The sequence below is a fragment of the Pseudophryne corroboree genome, chromosome 8 (assembly GCF_028390025.1).
Source record: "Pseudophryne corroboree isolate aPseCor3 chromosome 8, aPseCor3.hap2, whole genome shotgun sequence".
Taxonomy (NCBI): Eukaryota; Metazoa; Chordata; class Amphibia; order Anura; family Myobatrachidae; genus Pseudophryne; species Pseudophryne corroboree.
The window spans coordinates 266,298,990-266,314,943 of NC_086451.1; the positions used below are offsets into that span (position 1 = coordinate 266,298,990).

The following is a 15,954-nucleotide window of genomic DNA, read 5'->3' on the forward strand; positions in this document are numbered from 1 at the left end:
CTTGATGTAGTCAGGGCTTTGAAGATCTATGTAGCCAGGACGGCTGGAGTCAGGAAAACTGACTCGCTATTTATCCTGTATGCATCCAACAAGCTGGGTGCTCCTGCTTCAAAGCAAACCATTGCTCGCTGGATCTGTAACACGATTCAGCAGGCTCAGTCTGCGGCTGGATTGCCGCATCCAAAATCAGTGAAAGCCCATTCCACAAGGAAAGTGGGCTCTTCTTGAGCGGCTGCCCGAGGGGTCTCGGCATTACAGCTTTGCCGAGCAGCTACTTGGTCGGGTTCAAACACATTTGCTAAGTTCTACAAGTTTGATACCCTGGCTGAGGAGGACCTTGTGTTTGCCCATTCGGTGCTGCAGAGTCATCCGCACTCTGCCGCCCGTTTGGGAGCTTTGGTATAATCCCCATGGTCCTTACGGAGTCCCCAGCATCCACTAGGACGTTAGAGAAAATAAGATTTTACTCACCGGTAAATCTATTTCTCGTAGTCCGTAGTGGATGCTGGGCGCCCGTCCCAAGTGCGGACTTTCTGTAATACGTGTATATAGTTATTGCTTAATAAAGGGTTATGTTATGTTGGCATCCATTGTTTGATGCTCTGTTGTTGTTCATACTGTTGACTGGGTAAGTTTATCACAAGTTATACGGTGTGATTGGTGTTTCACTGTCACAAAGGGCAGCTTTATCAAAGGTATTGTCCCTTGCTCCATTGTACCCTTTTTATAGGGGTATTCATCCCATAATAATCATCACACCTGTATGCAATCCTTAAAATTTCATATATATATATTTTATTCAAAATAGCATCTTTTTATAAAACATGACTTCATGAGGCAAAACTATCCATCCCTATGTTCTTTTTAATTAAAAACGAGTGTTTATATACCCAGAAAAAAGGATTTTTTAATAATAATGAATGATCACATGACCGGGGTTTCTAACACTAGGTGTTACAATATTGAGAGCTATATAATAAACTTCTTTGTCTCCATATCAAATCTCGCTCTAGTTTTTGCCGGAGATCCGGTCATGTGACCCTTTCGACATAAGTCACATGACTAAGTCACGTAATCAAAGTCTGGTCACGTGACTCCCGTCATCAGTCACTGCCATCTGTCCTTAAAACGTCCAAATTTACCAGAGACTGGTTTCTATCAATTGGCTCCATTTTTTATGCTCTAGATATAATTTTAAACATTGAATAATTTAGAATAACTAATGAGTATTTAATGTCAAAATAAATTGTTTTTATTTATCATTTACACCTGTCTGCTTATAATATTACTTCTATATATTTTTCAAGCGCTGTGTATTGTTTATATATATGGTATGAGTCTTACCCTGGATTCCAAAATCCTTTCCTTGTAATGTCAGCTCTTCCGGGCACAGTTTCCTTAACTGAGGTCTGGAGGAGGGGCATAGAGGGAGGAGCCAGTGCACACCAGTAGTACTAAATCTTTCTTAGAGTGCCCAGTCTCCTGCGGAGCCCGTCTATTCCCCATGGTCCTAACGGAGTCCCCAGCATCCACTACGGACTATGACAAATAGATTTACCGGTGAGTAAAATCTTATTTTCTTTAAATTGATTAAAGGCCTAGAAGGACTGGACTATAAGGAACGACTTACTAGGCTGAATATGTATACACTAGAAAAGAGGCGCCTAAGAGGAGATATTATTAATATCTTCAAATATGTAAAGGGACATCACAAAGAGTTATCAGAAGAATTATTTATTAAAAGAACACAGTTTAGGACACGTGGGCACTCGCTGCGACTGGAGGAGAGAAAGTTCCGAACGCAACGGAGGAAAGGGTTCTTCACTGTTATGGCAATCAGGATGTGGAATTCCCTGCCAGGGAAGGTGGTAATGGCGGACTCTCTAATTGGATTTAAAAAAGGAATGGATAAATTTCTGAATGAAAAAGCAGTCCAAGGTTATAATATTTAAAATATCAACGTGGTTAATCCGGGGGTAACATGAGTTATAGTAGCTAACTAGTCATAAAACATTATTTAGCATGTATGTAGAATCATCACAACTTAAAACAGGTGGAACACAAGGGGAATTTGCCTCTATTCAACCTCAAATAATAAGAATTTACTTACCGATAATTCTATTTCTCGGAGTCCGTAGTGGATGCTGGGGTTCCTGAAAGGACCATGGGGAATAGCGGCTCCGCAGGAGACAGGGCACAAAAAAGTAAAGCTTTACTAGGTCAGGTGGTGTGCACTGGCTCCTCCCCCCATGACCCTCCTCCAGACTCCAGTTAGGTACTGTGCCCGGACGAGCATACACAATAAGGGAGGCATTTTGAATCCCGGGTAAGACTCATACCAGCCACACCAATCACACCGTACAACTTGTGATCTAAACCCAGTTAACAGTATGACAACAGAAAGGGCCTCTTAAAGATGGCTCCTTAACAATAACCCGAATTAGTTAACAATAACTATGTACAAGTATTGCAGATAATCCGCACTTGGGATGGGCGCCCAGCATCCACTACGGACTCCGAGAAATAGAATTATCGGTAAGTAAATTCTTATTTTCTCTATCGTCCTAAGTGGATGCTGGGGTTCCTGAAAGGACCATGGGGATTATACCAAAGCTCCCAAACGGGCGGGAGAGTGCGGATGACTCTGCAGCACCGAATGAGAGAACTCCAGGTCCTCCTTTGCCAGGGTATCAAATTTGTAAAATTTTACAAACGTGTTCTCCCCCGACCACGTAGCTGCTCGGCAGAGTTGTAATGCCGAGACCCCTCGGGCAGCCGCCCAAGATGAGCCCACCTTCCTTGTGGAGTGGGCTTTTACAGTTTTAGGCTGTGGCAGGCCTGCCACAGAATGTGCAAGTTGAATTGTGTTACAAATCCAACGAGCAATCGACTGCTTAGAAGCAGGTGCGCCCAACTTGTTGGGTGCATACAATATAAACAGCGAGTCAGATTTTCTGACTCCAGCCGTCCTTGCAATGTATATTTTTATAAGATAAAGCCGCCAATTCAGATACTCTCCTGGCAGAGGCCAGGGCTAGTAACATAGTCACTTTCAATGTGAGATATTTCAAATCCACCTTTTTCAATGGTTCAAACCAATGGGATTTGAGGAAATCTAAAACTACATTTAGATCCCACGGTGCCACCGGAGGCACCACAGGAGGCTGTATATGCAGTACTCCCTTGACAAAGGTCTGGACCTCAGGGACAGAAGCCAATTCTTTTTGGAAGAATATTGACAGGGCCGAAATTTGAACCTTAATGGATCCCAATTTGAGACCCATAGATAATCCTGATTGCAGGAAATGTAGGAAACGACCCAGTTGGAATTCCTCCGTCGGAACCCTCCGATCCTCGCACCACGCTACATATTTTCGCCAAATGCGGTGATAATGTTTCACGGTGACTTCCTTCCGTGCCTTAATCAAGGTAGGAATGACTTCTTCTGGAATGCCTTTCCCTTTTAGGATCTGGCGTTCAACCGCCATGCCGTCAAACGCAGCCGCGGTAAGTCTTGAAAAAGACAGGGACCCTGCTGTAGCAGGTCCCTTCTCAGAGGTAGAGGCCACGGTTCGTCCGTGAGCATCTCTTGAAGTTCCGGATACCAAGTCCTTCTCGGCCAATCCGGAACCACTAGTATTGTTCTTACTCTTCTTTGCCGTATGATCTTCAATACCTTTGGTATGAGCGGCAGAGGAGGAAACACATACACTGACTGGTACACCCAAGGAGTTACCAGTGCGTCCACAGCTATTGCCTGTGGATCTCTTGACCTGGCGCAATATTTGTCCAGTTTCTTGTTGAGGCGAGACGCCATCATGTCTACAATTGGTCTTTCCCAACGGTCTATTAACATGTTGAAGACTTCTGGATGTAGACCCCACTCTCCCGGATGAAGATCGTGTCTGCTGAGGAAGTCTGCTTCCCAGTTGTCCACGCCCGGGATGAACACTGCTGACAGTGCTATCACGTGATTCTCCGCCCAGCGAAGAATCTTGGCAGCTTCTGCCATTGCACTCCTGCTTCTTGTGCCGCCCTGCCTGTTTACATGGGCGACCGCCGTGATGTTGTCCGACTGAATCAACACCGGCTTTCCTTGCAGGAGAAGTTCCGCCTGGCTTAGAGCATTGTAGATTGCTCTTAGTTCCAGAATGTTTATGTGAAGAGACTTTTCCAGACTCGTCCATACTCCCTGGAAGTTTCTTCCTTGTGTGACTGCTCCCCAGCCTCTCAGGCTGGCGTCCGTGGTCACCAGGATCCAATCCTGAATGCCGAATCTGCGGCCTTCTAATAGGTGAGCCTTCTGCAACCACCACAGAAGTGACACCCTTGTCTTTGGTGACAGGGTTATTCGCAGGTGCATCTGCAGATGCGACCCTGACCATTTGTCCAACAGATCCCTTTGGAATATTCTTGCATGGAATCTGCCGAATGGAATTGCTTCGTAAGAAGCCACCATTTTTCCCAGGACTCTTGTGCATTGATGTACTGACACTTTTCCTGGTTTTAGGAGGTTCCTGACCAGATCGGATAACTCCTTGGCTTTTTCCTCTGGAAGGAAAACCTTTTTCTGAACCGTGTCCAGAATCATTCCTAGGAACAGCAGACGAGTTGTCGGGATTAAATGGGATTTTGGAATATTCAGAATCCACCCGTGTTGTCTTAGCACCTCTTGAGATAGTGCTAAAGCTGTCTCCAGCTGTTCTCTGGACCTTGCCCTTATTAGGAGATCGTCCAAGTATGGGATAACTAATACGCCTTTTCTTCGAAGAAGAATCATCATCTCGGCCATTACCTTGGTAAAGACCCGAGGCGCCGTGGACAATCCGAACGGCAGCGTCTGAAACTGATAGTGACAGTTTTGAACAATGAACCTGAGGTACCCCTGGTGTGCGGGGTAAATCGGAACGTGTAGATACGCATCCTTGATGTCCAAGGATACCATAAAGTCCCCTTCTTCCAGGTTCGCTATCACTGCTCTGAGTGACTCCATCTTGAACTTGAACTTTTTTATGTAGAGGTTCAAGGACTTCAGATTTAGAATAGGCCTTACCGAGCCATCCGGCTTCGGTACCACAAATAGAGTGGAATAATACCCCTTTCCTTGTTGTAATAGGGGTACTTTGACTATCACCTGCTGAGCGTACAGCTTGTGAATGGCTTCCAACACCCTCTCCCTTTCGGAAGAGACGGTTGGTAAGGCAGACTTCAGGAAACGATGAGGAGGATCCGTCTCTAATTCCAACCTGTACCCCTGAGATATTATCTGCAGGATCCAGGGGTCTACCTGCGAGTGAGCCCACTGCGCGCTGTAATTTTTGAGACGGCCCCCCACTGTCCCCGAGTCCGCTTGAGAGGCCCCAGCGTCATGCTGAGGTTTTTGCAGGAGCCGGGGAGGGCTTCTGTTCCTGGGAAGGAGCTGCCTGTTGGTGTCTCTTCCCTCTTCCTCTGCCTCGTGGCAGGTACGACAAGCCCTTTGCTCTCTTATTTTTGTAGGAGCGAAAAGGCTGCGGTTGAAAGGTCGGTGCCTTTCTCTGTTGGGGAGTGACTTGAGGTAAAAAAGTGGATTTCCCGGCAGTAGCCGTGGCCACCAAGTCTGATAGACCAACTCCAAATAACTCCTCCCCTTTATACGGCAAAACCTCCATGTGACGTTTTGAATCCGCATCGCCTGTCCACTGTCGTGTCCATAAGGCTCTTCTGGCTGAAATGGACATAGCACTCACCCGAGATGCCAGTGTGCAAATATCCCTCTGTGCATCACGCATATAGATAAATGCATCCTTTATTTGTTCTAACGACAGTAAAACATTGTCCCTATCTAGGGTATCAATATTTTCAATCAGGGATTCTGACCAAACTACTCCAGCACTGCACATCCAGGCAGTTGCTATAGCTGGTCGTAGTATAACACCTGCATGTGTGTATATATTCTTTTGAATAACTTCCATCTTTCTATCTGATGGATCCTTAAGTGCGGCCGTCTCAGGAGAGGGTAACGCCACTTGTTTGGATAAGCGTGTGAGCGCCTTGTCCACCTTAGGGGGTGTTTCCCAGCGCGCCCTAACCTCTGGCGGGAAAGGGTATAATGCCAATAACTTTTTTGAAATTATCAACTTTTTATCAGGAGCAACCCACGCTTCATCACACACGTCATTTAATTCTTCTGATTCAGGAAAAACTGTTTGTAGTTTTTTCACACCATACATAATACCCTGTTTTACGGTATCTGTAGTATCAGCTAAATGTAACGTCTCCTTCATTGCCAAAATCATATAACGTGTGGCCCTACTGGAAAATACGTTTGAATTTCTACCGTCGTCACTGGAATCAGTGCCCGTGTCTGGGTCTGTGTCGACCGACTGAGGCAAAGGGCGTTTTACAGCCCCTGACGGTGTTTGAGGCGCCTGGACAGGCATTAATTGATTGTCCGGCCGCCTCATGTCCTCAACTGACTGTTTAAGGGAAGATAAACCATCACGTAATTCCACAAATAAAGGCATCCATTCTGGTGTCGACCCCCTGGGGGGTGACATCTGCATATTTGGCAATTGCTCCGCCTCCACACCAATATCGTCCTCATACATGTCGACACCACGTACCGACACACACCGCAAACTCACAGGGAATGCTCTAATGAAGACAGGACCCACTAGCCCTTTTGGGGAGACAGAGGGAGAGTCTGCCAGCACACACCACAAAGCGCTATATATACAAGGGATATCCTTATATTAAGTGCTCCCTTATAGCTGCTTTAATATATATATATATAGCCATTAATGTGCCCCCCCTCTCTGTTTTACCCTGTTTCTGTAGTGCAGTGCAGGGGAGAGACCTGGGAGCCGTTCTGACCAGCGGAGCTGTGACAGAAAATGGCGCCGTGTGCTGAGGAGATAGGCCCCGCCCCTTTTTCGGCGGGTTCTTCTCCCGCTATTTTTCCAGTCAGGCAGGGGTTAAATATCTCCATATAGCCCCTATGGGCTATATGTGAGGTATTTTTAGCCTTGTATAAGGTTTATATTTGCCTCTCAGAGCGCCCCCCCCCAGCGCTCTGCACCCTCAGTGACTGCCCAGTGAAGTGTGCTGAGAGGAAAATGGCGCACAGCTGCAGTGCTGTGCGCTACCTTATGAAGACTGAGGAGTCTTCAGCCGCCGGTTTCCGGACCTCTTCACGCTTCAGCATCTGCAAGGGGGTCGGCGGCGCGGCTCCGGGACCGGACTCCACGGCTGGGCCTGTGTTCGATCCCTCTGGAGCTAATGGTGTCCAGTAGCCAAGCAGCAAATCCACTCTGCATGCAGGTGAGTTTACTACTTTCCCCCTAAGTCCCACGTTGCAGTGATCCTGTTGCCAGCAGGACTCACTGTAAAGAAAAAAACCTAAACTAAACTTTCTCTAAGCAGCTCTTTAGGAGAGCCACCTAGATTGCACCCTTCTCGTTCGGGCACAAAATCTAACTGGAGTCTGGAGGAGGGTCATGGGGGGAGGAGCCAGTGCACACCACCTGACCTAGTAAAGCTTTACTTTTTTGTGCCCTGTCTCCTGCGGAGCCGCTATTCCCCATGGTCCTTTCAGGAACCCCAGCATCCACTTAGGACGATAGAGAAATTATGTTACTATGTTTGTCTGTAATACTTTTTGTCAAATAGGATGGTCCGATATTGGCAGCACACACTAAGCAATTTTTTTTTATAAGCTGACAATTTTTGCTACGTCACACTGAATCTGTATATGTCCATCCATAAGGAGGATGAGGTCATCAGGATAAACCATTGGAAATATGGGCAGATCATAGAAAATGGCCACACACTGCACGATATCGCTACCATTTGTCAAAATTGATCAATCGGATAATCGAAGACAAGCGTATCTGGGAATTTTTTGACCGTTTTATCACCAAAACACTCATGCCTACACACTACACAATAAAAAAGGCCAATCAGCAAATTATTACTAAATCTGGTCAATTATGTGGTTGTATGTGGGTAATTTAAAGCACACCTCCCAACATGACCCTCTTCAGGAGGGACAGAATGCTCTGCTCCTGGACTTCCCTCTTAAGTTATGATTGCCGTCACCTGTGTTGAAACACCATTCTTATCCATTAACCTGTTTAACACAGGTGTCAGCGATCCTCAATTAGGAGAAAAGTCCAGAAGCAGAGCATTTTGTTCCTCCTGGAGAGGGTTGTGTTGGGAGGTATGCTTAAAGCTAGGTACACAATAAGCCACCCCGGATCGTGGCCGACAGCCCAACCAAAAAAACGATATGTTTGTCGGCCGTACTTAATGATAGATTGTGCAGAAGATCTGAAGATGTGATGAATGACGAATAGGAGCGTGCAATAATGCATACACCCTTGACGATGTAGATGATTTGTCGTTCCAATTTGTCTCAAAGCAATTTATCATCTAGTGCAGTGGTTCCCAAACTGTGTGCCTAGGCACCAGGGGCTTTTAAGAGAGGAGGAGGCCCGTGCTCAGCCTCCTCCATTCGGGCCCCCTCCTCTCTGCCCAGAGCGCTGTAGAGTCTGAGCAATAGAGGGCTCAGACTCTACTGCGCATGCACAGATCTCCGGAAAAATGGAGCGGCGGCCATTTTCACTGAGATTTCTCTACTGCACATGTGAAGAACTCCATGAAAATGGCCGCTGAGCCATTTTCAAGGAGTTCTAATAGCGCTACCGATGCCGGCGCTGGACTTCGGAGGGGTGCATATTTTAAAAATGGGTGCAGTGTGTGTGGTGGGGGCCCCCTCTGGACTCACCACACACACTGCACCCATTATAGAAACGCCAGTGCTAGGCACCCTGGGGTGCCTCGGGACACTTGTAAAGGGTGCCTTGTATTGGTGGTCCAGGACCTATTAAAAATATTTATGGTCAATGTAATAGGCAAAACCAGTGCTGGTGGCTGCTAATCATAAAAAATATGGACAATCAGAAGCAAATCCTGTCCCTCACCACAGAATTTAACTTATGGATGCACATAAACACAATTTACTTTATTTAATATTTCTTTCTAAATGTCTCAATAAGAAGCTTTTGTCCTGGAGGTGTCGTGAAAAAAATCCTGATGGTCTAGGGCGCCATGATTCTAAAAAGTTTGGGAACCACTGGTCTAGTGTGTACGCAATTTAAGAGTATGGTATAGACAACAGCAGAATCATATATTTAGAATTGTACCATAACTGTTCATTTACACAGTTAGTTAAAAAAAACACAGAAGAAATTAGAAATAAAAAACAAGTAAATGTTGGAACTGTGCAAAGTCACAAAAAAACTGATTGAAATTTGAAGGAGACCCTTGTATCACTTGTTGTGATTGGTTGTACTAGTGTTTGAACCTTAATAATAATAATAATAATAATAATAATCTGACCATGGAAAGTGCATTGGCAAATACAAAATACATAAGATTAGCTCTTATTAGCTCATATTGATAGGATGTCAATATTGTAGTTTGTTGTCTGTGTATACTGTTTTTGGTATTCTGTGCGCCAGGATCCCGACAGTCGGCAACCTGAAGACCACCCTGTTGTCTGACTGCAGTGCATGTATAGTTTGCTGATACAGATTTGTATACTACTACATATTATCTGTGGGTAGTGTAATTATCAAAATGAATAGTATGCCTATTTGTTTACATTTTTGTAATGACATGTGCATGCTACTGTTTTATTGATAGCTGTATTACTACGTAGCAAGTATTATTTCCTGTGCCATATACACAGCACACAGTTTATCATAATCTCTCATCTCTCCACATTACAGACAGACAGTAGGCAGGCCACTGCAGTCTCGCCACCTCCAGCTAGATGTCGCTGCTGTTCAGACCTCCTAGGCCCGGTCGCCGTTGCTAGGAGACGTGGAGCGGGCGATGTGTGGGCAGCTGCAGGCAGCACTTGGTAGCTGATGCCGCGGGCTCGGGCTGCTCGGTGAGGCGGCGGCGGAGGAGGAGGGAGGGATCGGCAGGGCCTTGGGCCTGGACACCGGTGATAGCCGGTCACAGTGTGTGTCCAGAGCCTCCGTGTCTGTCTGGGGCCTGTGTCGTGCTTCGTACTGTGTCATTAGGTGGGTTTGGAGTTGGCTATCCCGGGGAGTACATGCACGGTGCTGCAGGGCGTACCGAGACCTTCATGTGCGGCTGTCCTTACATCAGCCGGACGCATTGTATTCACCTTTCCCGTCCTGTTGCATTGGACGCGGGGATGAGGAGCACCGAAGGAAGGCCATGGTGAGTGTCAGAATGATGGGGGTACCACTGCGAGTGACCCTCCCACAGCTGTATACTAATACCCCACTGTGCCTGCCCTCCCCCAGTGCTGCCTGGCAGAAACGCCTCCCACCTTACCTTGCTGATCTCCATTGACCCCATTTGCTTTTCTCTGGTGACCCATACCTGTTACTTGTATGGAAAATACATTATCCGTGTACCCCTCCAGCCACCCTGTGCCTGTAGTGACTCCCACCCCAGCTTCATGGTGCCTATAGTGACTCCTTCCTGCCCCCAGTTACTCCCTCAGTGGCTGTAGTGACTCCCCCCAGTCTCATAGTGCTCGTATTGACTCCCCAAGCCACCCCCAGTGCCCTTAATAACTGCCCTCAGCCCCCCATTGCCAGTAGTGATTCCCCGACGACTCTCCCAGTGACCGTAGTGACCTTCACATCCTCCCAGTGACCATACTGACTCCTCCCAGCCACCCAGTGGCCATAGTGACCCTCCTTAGCCACCCAATGTCCATAGTGAATCCCCAGGATTTAGTATGATTTCCTGATGGACGGGATGCCGGCAGTCAGAATATTGACAGCAACATTCCGCCATCAGAAACCCGGCAGCCCCCTGGAAAGTACCCTACCCCTCCCCTGCCCCCTACCCTAATCGTAACCCTGTCGTGTGGGTACATAAACCTAACCCTCCCTGATGGTGCTTAACCCTCCCTTCCCCGCTGCCTAACCCTAACCTCCTCTTCCAAGTGCCTAACCCTAACGCCCCTCCCCCGTCCCTGCACCCTAACCCCCCTTCTAATGCCTGAACCTAACCTGCCATTCCCCGTGGCAGGACGCAAACTGTAAGAACGATCGGGATTCCGGCTGTCTGCATTTTGACGCCGAGATCCTGACCTCCATCGGGATTTAGATGCCGGGCTTATGGTGTCCTTCGGTATTCAGGCACCGATATATCGACCGCCGAGATCCCGTCCTTCGGGATATTAACTGCATCCCACTCCCCATAGCCACCCAGTACCAGCTTTCTCACTTGTCACATGAGTAATCGCCTTTACTTTACAGATGTGTAAACGTTAATTGAACTGCTTTTGTGTTGATGCTGAACTCCCCGTCCCCTGCACTCATACATTGACTCTCATTTTCTTCATCTTTGTCTCCCATTGTCCTAAGCCATTAAGTAACCTTTATTCCTCTTTGCACATCTCTAGAATCAGCCCTTAACTGTCACTTCATGATATCCTCTCTGGAGTCAGCCATTATCTTGACTGTCTCATTTTTCTCCACTCTGGAGAAAGCCGTTGACTAAAACTTATTGTTTTATTGCTGTCAGGTAGTTGCCTCTTACATTACTTCTGCCCATCATGGATGCCAAATCAGTAAATCAGTGCCTTTCCTTTTCTTACTTACACTATCTTATACTCCACTTTGATGGCACCTAACCCCTGGTTTTCTATACCTGTCCTATATTGTCTTGAACTGTAAGTGCTGTTTTATTGTTTGCTCATTTGCTTATGTACTGTGTAATGTGGCGCCATATAAATAAAGGATAATAATAATAATAATAAATGCATTGATGGTTAAGTGTCAGATTTTTTATGTAATTAAGAAAAAATTAAATCTGTTAAAAATAAAATTAAAAAAAATTGTATTTATTTCAATTTGTCTATAAATTATTTTTCAAGGTACCCTTCAGATAAGCCAGTGACTACCCCTTCTTTTTCTCTTATTCTCTGGAGTCAGTCATTGGCTGCCCTACTCTACTTGCCATGTCTGGAGTCAGCCATTGGCTGCCCTACTCTACATGCCATGTCTGAAATCAGACATTGGCTGCCCTACTCTACTTGCCATGTCTGCAGACAACCAATGACTACACTCGTCTTCCATGTCCCGTCTGGAGTCAGTCACTGACTACCCTCTTCTGCCTGTCCCTTCTAGGGTCAGCCATTAAGTTTATATTTTCCTCCTCCTCCTCCTCCTCCTCCTCCTCCTCATTGCAGAATCTTTTTTACCATTTCTCATCATTCTCATTATTGGAGTACATTGGCTTCTCCTTCGCCTTACCTGCCAATAGATATAAATTTCCATCCTTATCATTGCATCATTCCCCCTTGTATATTAGAATAAGGAAGACAATGAAAACTATATGTTTGTTGACTTTTCCTTGCTGAGTAAAACGTTGCATTATCTGAGATACTTTGTAAAGTTATTGGTTGGTAACGTCTAACAAGTATTCTGTCTCTTTGTATATCTTTTATACTATGTTGAAAGATTACATTTACTTTGCCAGTATACAGGGAAATAAGTGGGGAATAACCTACAGTATACAAATGTCTTTATGGTTGTAACTTGTTTGCATAAAGAGTATGATCAGTAGCTTTTTTAGCAATAAAGAATAATGTATATAGTTACACAAAGTCATTGATGGATAAAGTAATAGTACACATCTCGGACGAAGGGGTCAATCCATATCAAATGGTCCAGAATTAAATTAATTGGTTTCTTGACCATTTTTAAAAAAATATATAATTTTTGTCTGTGATGACCCTTGTAAGTTAATAGTCAGAAACCACCTTTACTATATTTTTATTTTCTCTGACGTCCTAGTGGATGCTGGGAACTCCGAAAGGACCATGGGGAACAGACGGGCTCCGCAGGAGACTGGGCACTCTAAAAGAAAGATTAGGTACTATCTGGTGTGCACTGGCTCCTCCCTCTATGCCCCTCCTCCAGACCTCAGTTAGAATCTGTGCCCGGCCAGAGCTGGGTGCTCCTAGTGGGCTCTCCTGAGCTTGCTAGAAAGAAAGTATTTGTTAGGTTTTTTATTTTCAGTGAGATCTGCTGGCAACAGACTCACTGCTAAGTGGGACTGAGGGGAGAGAAGCAAACCTACCTGCTGGCAGCTAGCTTGTGCTTCTTAGGCTACTGGACACCATTAGCTCCAGAGGGTTCGAACACAGGGCCTGACCTCGATCGTCCGTTCCCGGAGCCGCGCTGCCGTCCCCCTTGCAGAGCCAGAAGACAGAAGAGAAGCGATGAAATCGGCGGCAGAAGACTCCTGTCTTCATTAAGGTAGCGCACAGCACCGCAGCTGTGCGCCATTGCTCCCACAGCACACCACACACTCCGGTCACTGTAGGGTGCAGGGCGCTGGGGGGGGGGGGGGGGGGCGCCCTGGGCAGCAATAGAAATACCTTTGGCATAAAAATACACATAATACAGTCTGTGACTGTATATGTGTAAAACCCCCGCCATTTTTAGTCAGAAACAGGACAGAAGCCCGCCGCTGAGGGGGCGGGGCCTTCTTCCTCAGCACACTAGCGCCATTTTCTCTTCACAGCTCAGCTGGAAGGAAGCTCCCCAGGCTCTCCCCTGCAGTATCCTGGTACACAAAGGGTGAAAAGAGAGGGGGGGGGGCACATAAATTTAGGCGCAAAAATTGTATATACAGCAGCTACTGGGTAAACACTGAGTTGTAGTGTAATCCCTGGGTTATATAGCGCTGGGGTGTGTGCTGGCATACTCTCTCTCTGTCTCTCCAAAGGGCCTTGTGGGGGAACTGTCCTCAAATAGAGCATCCCCTGTGTGTTTGGTGTGTCGGTACGCGTGTGTCGACATGTCTGAGGTAAAAGGCTCCTCTAAGGAGGTGATAGAGCGGATATGTGTGTGAGAGGGTGTCTCCGTCGACAACGCCGACACCTGTTTGGATATGTGTAAGTGCTAAGGTGAATTTATTGCACAAATGGTTAGGGAACAGACAGGAAATCTACCCATGTCTGTCCCTATGTCACAGAGACCTTCAGAGTCTCGCAATGCTCACTATCCAAAATAACAAACACTGGTATCGACACGGAGTTTAACTCCACTGTCGACTACGATAATGCAAAGTTACAGCCAAGATGGCTAGAAGGTATTCAATATATGATTATTGAAATAAAAGATGATTTGCATATCACTGATGACTCATCTGTCCCTGACACGAGAGTACACATGTTTAAGGGGAAGAATGCTGAGGTAAATTTCCCTCCTCTCATGAGGAAAAAGAGTGGGAATCTCCAGACAAGAGACGGCAGCTTCCCACAAGAGAATTCTCAGGCTGTATCCTTTCCCCACTAGGGCCAGGATATGTTGAGAATCTTCCCCTAGGGTGTCCTGTTTGCACAGACGGTAGCACTTGCTATTCTCAGGGATCCTGCAGATAGCGTGCACATTCTAGTATACTACCCAGACCGGCGATTGTGTCGGCATGGGTTTATAGCGCTGTGGCAGAGTGGACAGGTACCTTATCAGCAGAGATTGAGACCCTAGTAAATATATTAAAGATGCTGTCTTAAGTGATAGATATATAGTTATAAAGCATGCCCAAAGAGACATGAGTATACTGGGTCCTAGAGTCAAAGCTATGTCGATCTCTGCTTGACGTGTCCTGTAGAATATGCATTGGACAGATGAAGCAGACTTAAGAGGCATATGGAAGGCTGAGGATTGTGTGGAGAAGGGTTCTCGGGCCTGGTCTCCACAGTTATAGCTGGTAATTCTGCTAGTTTGCCTTATATTCCTGCACAGCCTAAGAAAGCACGACATTATTAAATGCAGCCTTTCAAATAAAGAAACAAGAAAGTCTGAGGTGCGTACTTTCTTGTCAGAGGCGGGGTCAGAGAAAAGAAGCTGCACAACACAGCTAGTTCCCAGGACCAGAAGTCCTCTCCGGCCTCTACAAAAATCCACCACTGGCGGAGCTAGGCCCGGTGGGGACACGCCTTCGTAAGTTCAGCCACAAGTGGGTTCACTCCCTGTTAGGTCCCTGGGCAATAGATATTGTGTCTCAGGGATACAAGCTGGACTGTGAGAAGATGCCCCCTCACCGACGGCCCTGCGGGCTTCCCCCCAAGAGAGGGAACCAGTGTTAACTGCAATTCACAAATTGTATCTTTAACAGGTGGTGGTCAAGGGTCCCCTCCTTCAACAAGAGGGTGTTATTATTCGACTATGTTGTAATCCCGAAACCAGACGGTTCGGTCAGACCCATGTTGAATTAAAAATCCCTGAACATATACCTGAGAAGGTTCAAGTTCAAGATGGAATCGCTAAGAGCGGTCAGGGCAAGCCTAAAAAGGGAGAGACTTTATCGTGAATCGGGACATAAGGGATGCATACCTTCATGTCCCCATTTATCCACCTCATTAGGCGTACCTCAGAATTGCGGTACGGGATTGTCATAACCAAGGTAATGGCGGATATGATTGTGCTCCTGCGGAAGCAAGGTGTCACTATTATCACGTACTTGGACGATCTCCTCATAAAAGCGAGATCAAGAGAGCAGTTGCTGAACAGCGTATCACTTTCTCTGGAAGTGTAACGGCAACACGGCTGGATTCTATATATTCCAAAGTCGCAGTTGGTTCCTACAGCTCATCTGCCTCTCCTAGGCACGATCCTAGACACAGACCAGAAAAGGGTTTATCTCCCGATAGAGAGAGCTCAGGAGCTCATGACACTGGTCAGGAATCTATTAAAACCAAAACAGGTGTCAGTGCATCACTGCACTCGAGTCCTGGGAAGGATGGTGGCATCATACGAGGCCATCCCCTTAGGCAGGTTCCATGCGAGGACCTTCCAATGGGACTTACTGGACAAGTGGTCCGGATCACCTCTTCAGAGGCATCGGTTAATCACCCTATCCCCCAGGTCCAGGGTGTCTCTCCTGTGGTGGCTGCAGAGTGCTCACCTT

At 46.6% G+C, this 15,954-nt stretch overlaps 1 protein-coding gene across 2 annotated transcripts in view; it reads left to right on the forward strand.

Annotated features, from left to right (window-relative positions):
• Positions 1-9,777: 9,777 nt before the first annotated feature.
• Positions 9,778-15,954, forward strand: part of ZC3H12B (zinc finger CCCH-type containing 12B) — a 323,692-nt gene continuing 317,515 nt past the window's right edge. For both annotated transcript variants that reach the window (XM_063937219.1, XM_063937221.1), the window contains exon 1: positions 9,778-10,233. The gene's annotated coding sequence lies outside the window, so the exon portion shown is untranslated. The remainder of the gene's footprint in view (positions 10,234-15,954) is intronic.